Source organism: Eutrema salsugineum, unplaced genomic scaffold, assembly GCF_000478725.1.
Source record: "Eutrema salsugineum unplaced genomic scaffold, Eutsalg1_0 scaffold_5, whole genome shotgun sequence".
In the NCBI taxonomy this organism is placed as follows: domain Eukaryota; kingdom Viridiplantae; phylum Streptophyta; class Magnoliopsida; order Brassicales; family Brassicaceae; genus Eutrema; species Eutrema salsugineum.
The window spans coordinates 1,086,115-1,092,114 of record NW_006256612.1 but is presented as its reverse complement, the minus strand read 5'-3'; positions in this window follow the sequence as shown (position 1 = coordinate 1,092,114).

Sequence of the window (6,000 nt, the reverse complement as noted above, 5' to 3'; positions counted from 1 at the left end):
TCAGGCCTTCCCAGTATCTTGCTGAAGACCTGGGCATATGTTGTTGGGGACACAGCAAAGGGCATAAATGTTGGAAGCTTTGAGGACATCGTCGGTGAAAACAAGCCGGAGGGTGCGCTTTCCAGCGCGCACAAATGGTCTGAGTCGCCAAAATGCTTCACTGCCGAGCCTCTTGAGGATTTCGATAAGAATTTCATCAGGCAAGTCTGGGAGCGATATGTTCGGTTTAGGGTTTGTTATGTTTGGTTTAGGGTTTGTTTTCGCTGGAAATGAGGCAAGTTTTGGTAAGACAAAGCAAAATCATCATATATGGACTTCACTGGTGTGTGGTTGGGGGGTGGAGAATTTATTATACGGTTGAAAATAATATAATAGTGTACTCCCTTTTAGTAAATATTTCACCTACCCATTTTATACCCCCAATTTTTTAGAATAATGGTCAGTTCTCTTTTATTAAAGTGCCCGAAACTAGTAGTTACATTTATAATGTAGTGCAACGTGTTGGGGTCAGTTTAGCAGTTATTGAAGTGGCTCTTATCTGTATACCAACCACGAATTAGGACATTTATAAAAGTAACTTACTTTCTAAACATGTACTCTGCGAAAGTGATCTCATTGCAATTGAAGGAAGTGGAGAGGAAAAACAGTCCTTGTTTCAGTACAGGTATTTGATGGTTAATTTGAAAATAGGGCATTAGTTAAGTTTTAGTCGCTTTATTCGCGCAGGAAAACGTGGAAGAGCCATCGCGTTCACCGACGACGTGTTACGCTCTGCAGACATCTCTCGATTGGTTGACTCACCGCTCGACGTATCCCCTAGGAGCCGTTACCGCCCATTCTTTGAGCGTTGTCTTGGCGCCTGTAATCCACGAGCTATTTATTTCGAAGCCATTAGAGTTGCCGTGAGTGAGCAAAGATTGTATTCAGCGATTACAATGCTTAACCGACTTGTCCCATGTGATAAACATGCTACTTTCGCATGTGCCATGTTTGAAATTTGCGTCGGTCGTCCACGAAGGGCTAAAAAACTCCTCACCTATGTATTCACTCACCACGTCCCTTATGCGGCTTATGAAATGAAGCTGTTAGCGCACGCCGTTATACGTCACGTATGGGAGTTCGCACTGGGGCCGTTTCAAGATCCGTGGGGTAGCCTTTGGTCCTTCTCCATCACCCTACAAGAAGAACCTATATCGGAGTGTGTAGATGACCATTACGAGCTCAAATACACCAGACTGCGAGTATTGCCTTCTACAATGCACGGTTCTGCGCATAAGATATTTACTTTAGTTTAATTATTTAAATTGCAAGTGCTTGTTTAATTTTGTAATAAATTTAAGGTGGAAACTAAGTGAAAATCACTTGAAAATTGATGTTGTAACAAGTAGCTACTAACAACTTAACTAGTTGTAACAATGTAACTACTTCTTTAATTTCTGTAGTTGGTAAACATCACTTCACAAACTTATTGTAATATTACTTCTGTTCAACTACACACTAATTGTCTTACCATTAACTATTTCTCAACAACATCTACCCATGGAATTCAATATATAGTTTCATAAAATTGCGCAGAAAGTTCACCCTAAACAAACCTTACACAAACCCTATAACCTTCCCAAAAAATGCCAGATTTACCAGATTTACCAGATCATATTTTCGAAATCATTGTGAAGAAAGTTGCTCAGTCTGACTGCATCGACCTTGGACCGATTATTCTGGCCGGGACCCGTGGTAGAGACATTGCGTATAGCGCGGAAGTACTCAGATCGGCATACCTATGGACATTGCATGACACACCATCTCGGATATACCCTGGTGGAGTATATCGACCTTTATTCCTGCGCTGCTTAGTGTCGAGAAATCCACGGGCCATATTGGTCGAAGCTATAAGGTTCGTGTCAACAGAGGAGAAGATCTACACCGCCATCAGGATGCTAAATAAGCTCGTGCCATCAGACGTCTATGCGACTTACAGCTGTGCGATTTTGCAAATGTGCGTGGATCGCCCTAACAGAGGGAAAAAACTTCTTAAGATGGTTTTCATGTACCACTATCCTCATGATTCTCGTGAAATTCTTGAAGCCGCAGAGATAGTAGATCTATTCTGGTCATTTTGCCCACGTAATAAACATACATACAAGGAAAATTCAGGTACCCTAGTCTCATTCATGAAGACAACTCTGCGTCGTGCGAAGTGTATCACAAGAATGTGCATTATATTGTTACATGTGAAAATTGTTATCTTAGATGTTCGGCAGAACGCATAGCAAAAATGCTTTAGTATCGATGTGCTATGCTCGCTTGTCGCTTGTTTGTAAAATAAATATGAAGTTTTTATAACAGCCTTATGTTTAGCAGCCTTATGTCAAAAAAGGGTTTACAATCACGCATACCAATGTTGGTGTACGTTTACGAACCCGTATACCAATTTTAGTGTACGTTTACGTTCCAATATTCATCGTTCTTTAAAAATGTGTAATGTTATTATATTTTCAACCTGTTTTACGTTTTTATAACAGCCTTATGTTTAACAGCCTTATGTCAAAAAGGGTTTACAATCACATATACCAATGTTGGTGTACGATTACGATCCCGTATACCAATTTTAGTGTACGTTTACGTTCCAGTATTCATCGTTCTTTAAAAATGTGTAATGTTATTATATTTTCAACCTGTTTTACGTTTCCAATCTATATCTCACCCCGTTTACGTAAGTAGGTGTACGTCTTTAGGTTTACGGTTTTAGATATACGTAAGTAGGTGTACGTCTATAGGTATACGGTAATAGGTGTACATAAATAATTACATTGAAGAGGTGTACATAATTAATTACTGCCTAGACGAAATGATATCCTGGCACTTTCATGTTGATACAAAACATTTTAAGAGCTTGATGATTAATTACTACATTTACGAACATAAGTACCATAAATATCATAAAATGAACTACTAATTCTCCTTAGATTATGTTTATACAAAAGTAAGAGTTGCAACTAAAAACCGAAAGCAGACAAGCAATTTGAAAAACATCAGTTGTAGTTTGGAACACTTAGACAACATAAATAATTAAAGAGACACGAATGCAAGCAAATACTAAGATTACGGCTTTCACCAATCGAGCATGAACGGCCAGCTTGGAACGACGTTCCTAATGAAGCGGAAGAACCTTTGGGTCTCTTGGGCCCAGAAACAGGTTGTGCACTTTGGCTGCTTAAAGTCTTCTGCAAACCACTGGAGCCAGTAATTGATAACCCCGCAGTGACAGGTGTACAGCACAAGGAATCTCGGATGAAAGGCAGCCGCTTTCTCAGTGAAATCCACTGGCAAATCGAAATTCCATCCGTGTGGAACGTCGGCCAGCAACAACCGGCTCATCCTCCTCCGGTTTTGCACCGTAAGCCTGCCCAAATACTCCTCTGCACGGACGAAGTCTTCCGGCACAGCTCTGAGCCACATCCCGTACACAAAAAGGGCTCGGTCGTAGCCTCCCTCCGCAGCAGCCCTTATCAATTCCACGCCTTCACCATCGTGGAAGAAAAAGTAGGCTTGCATCCCCCTCTCGAAAATAACCCCTGGATTACCCGCGTCATGGAATCTCCTCATCATCGTTGGGTAATGTGGAACCGCCGCTTGTTCATGCACGATTTCGGCGGGATCAATGGCTCGATAGAAACCCCTGCTTGTGCCGATACGGTTGAAACGAGAACAAACAGCACGGAGGCGGGCTATTTCCCTTATAGTTGGGTTTGTAGCGGCCAGAATTTGTTCCAGCAATTCATCAGGGAGTGAGAGAAGATAGGAAAAATCAGCATCACCACCTCTGTTTCTCCTTGGAACCATCGTTTATTTCGGTGAAAAGAGAAAAGATAAGAAAATGGAATGAGGAAGAGGAGAAAGGATTGAAAATGGTACGAAAGTGGAAGTTATGATGGTTCTAAGTAGGCAGTTACGGTGAAGGGATTGAATTTAAAGAGGTAGTGCGGTTTTAATAGAGCCGAATAGCTGTCTTTGAAGAGAGACGTTGAAAAGAGACGTAAATATGTCTTTTCGTTTACCGGCAAAATTAAATTACCACAATAAATACAAAGAATCACCAAATCAAAGCAAATTTCACCAATTAACTTTATTGATGAATGCTTTAATGTACTTTTTGATATACCACAATACATTTATGATTTCTGAGACAATACTATTAGTATTTACGATATTATCAAAATTTCATTAACAAGACAGCCCTTTTATAATTGTTGGAAAATAAATTTCTTGTCATCATTACAGACGTTTTCTCAACATCACGTTAACCGAGATATAGAGTACAGATTGAGTCCACATAGACGAAATCATGAATTTTTTTTGAAAATATGCGTACAGAAATAGGTAAGGGAAGGCTTTTAATAAATAATGTCGTGTGTATATCCATGTTCTCCGAAAATTCTCTGAAAACAGATAATGCCGTTTGTTTACTCAAATATATAATATGTGATAACTGTAACATTCAGGTGTACAAATTTAGGTGTACATATTGAGTCCAGATTGAGGTGTTCTTTTTTTTTTGTAGTTATTAGGCGTAGACAGAGAGGTAAACTGAGACTTTAAAGATATAAGAGAACGGTTCTCGAAAAACTTGCACTACCACCCACCGAAATTAAATAAAGTCAGCACAATTAAAGTATCCATAGATAGAAAGCAAAACAAAGTACACCTACATACATACATACGTAGTAGGGCTAAATAAAATTTTAAATCTTAAAGTACGAAATAACAGCAACGCCGAGGTGTACTCAACTTAGGTGTACACACCAAGGTGTACACAACGCAGGTGTACACACCGAAACTGGTTGACTTGCACCAATCAGTCACCATTCTTCCATTGACGGCCCAGAACGCACTGCATACCAAACAAATACGAAGAACTTTTGTGTTTCCTGTGCCCAGAAACACGACGTGCACATGCTTGGCCCCTTTAACAATTCGTCATGCCATTCAAGTTGAGCATTGGCAACACCACAGCGACAAGACCAAAGTGTGGCAAACTGAGCATTAGTCTCAAATCTCCTCCTCGAGAACTCTTCTGGCAAATTAACATAACCACGCTCACCTCCATCAATAATTTTCCGAATTATTCTCCTCATTGCCCCCCTGCCTAGTTTTGAAAGATACTCTAAACCCACGGGGTCTTCGACCACTGCTTTCATGTACATGCCATACATGTAAATACCTGTTTCGTATCCCATATCTGCAGATTCCCTGATGAGTTTTATGCCACATTTGTCTCCACGGCAGAAGTAGTCTTGCATCCCCTTCATGAACAGCAAACCAGGATTGTGTGCGTCATACATCGTCCTCAACAAGTTGGGAAATTCCCAATACGCGATAAAAGGCATATCGAAATTTTCGGGAATAGGCATCTCCAATTCCACGGGATCAACCGATGCTAGAAAATTGTTGGTTAAAGTGCAGGCCTGGAACCGTTTGCAAACTTGCTTCAGTGTGAAAATTTGTTGGACGGAGTTACAACTGTATGCGAGAACCTTCTCCAATAGTTCGTCGGGAAGCGCCATCAGAGGGGATTGACAATCACGGATATCCGCATCACATCGCCCTCTCTTTGGTGCCATAGTTAATTTATGAGGTTCAATTGTGATGAAAACGGTTGTTTATGGAGATGGAATAACTGCGGTTTAGGATTTGTGAAGCGGAACGGTTCTTTATGTTGCATATATATAATAATTAAAAAAGCCTACTAAATGACCGTATACACTAAATGCGGTTACCGTTAAGATTGTAAATGAGTTTGTAAAATTAGTGGATAAACCATAAATTTCCTTGTTGTACACCCAGTTGATGTACACCTAAATGGATATTGGTGTACAGGTACATATTTAGCCGGGAACAAAGTATTCACACAACAATTAATAAATACTAAAATAATGTGAAGTATAAACAAATTTGTCTTTATGTACTCCCATTTGATGCATATTGGTGTACAACTAAACG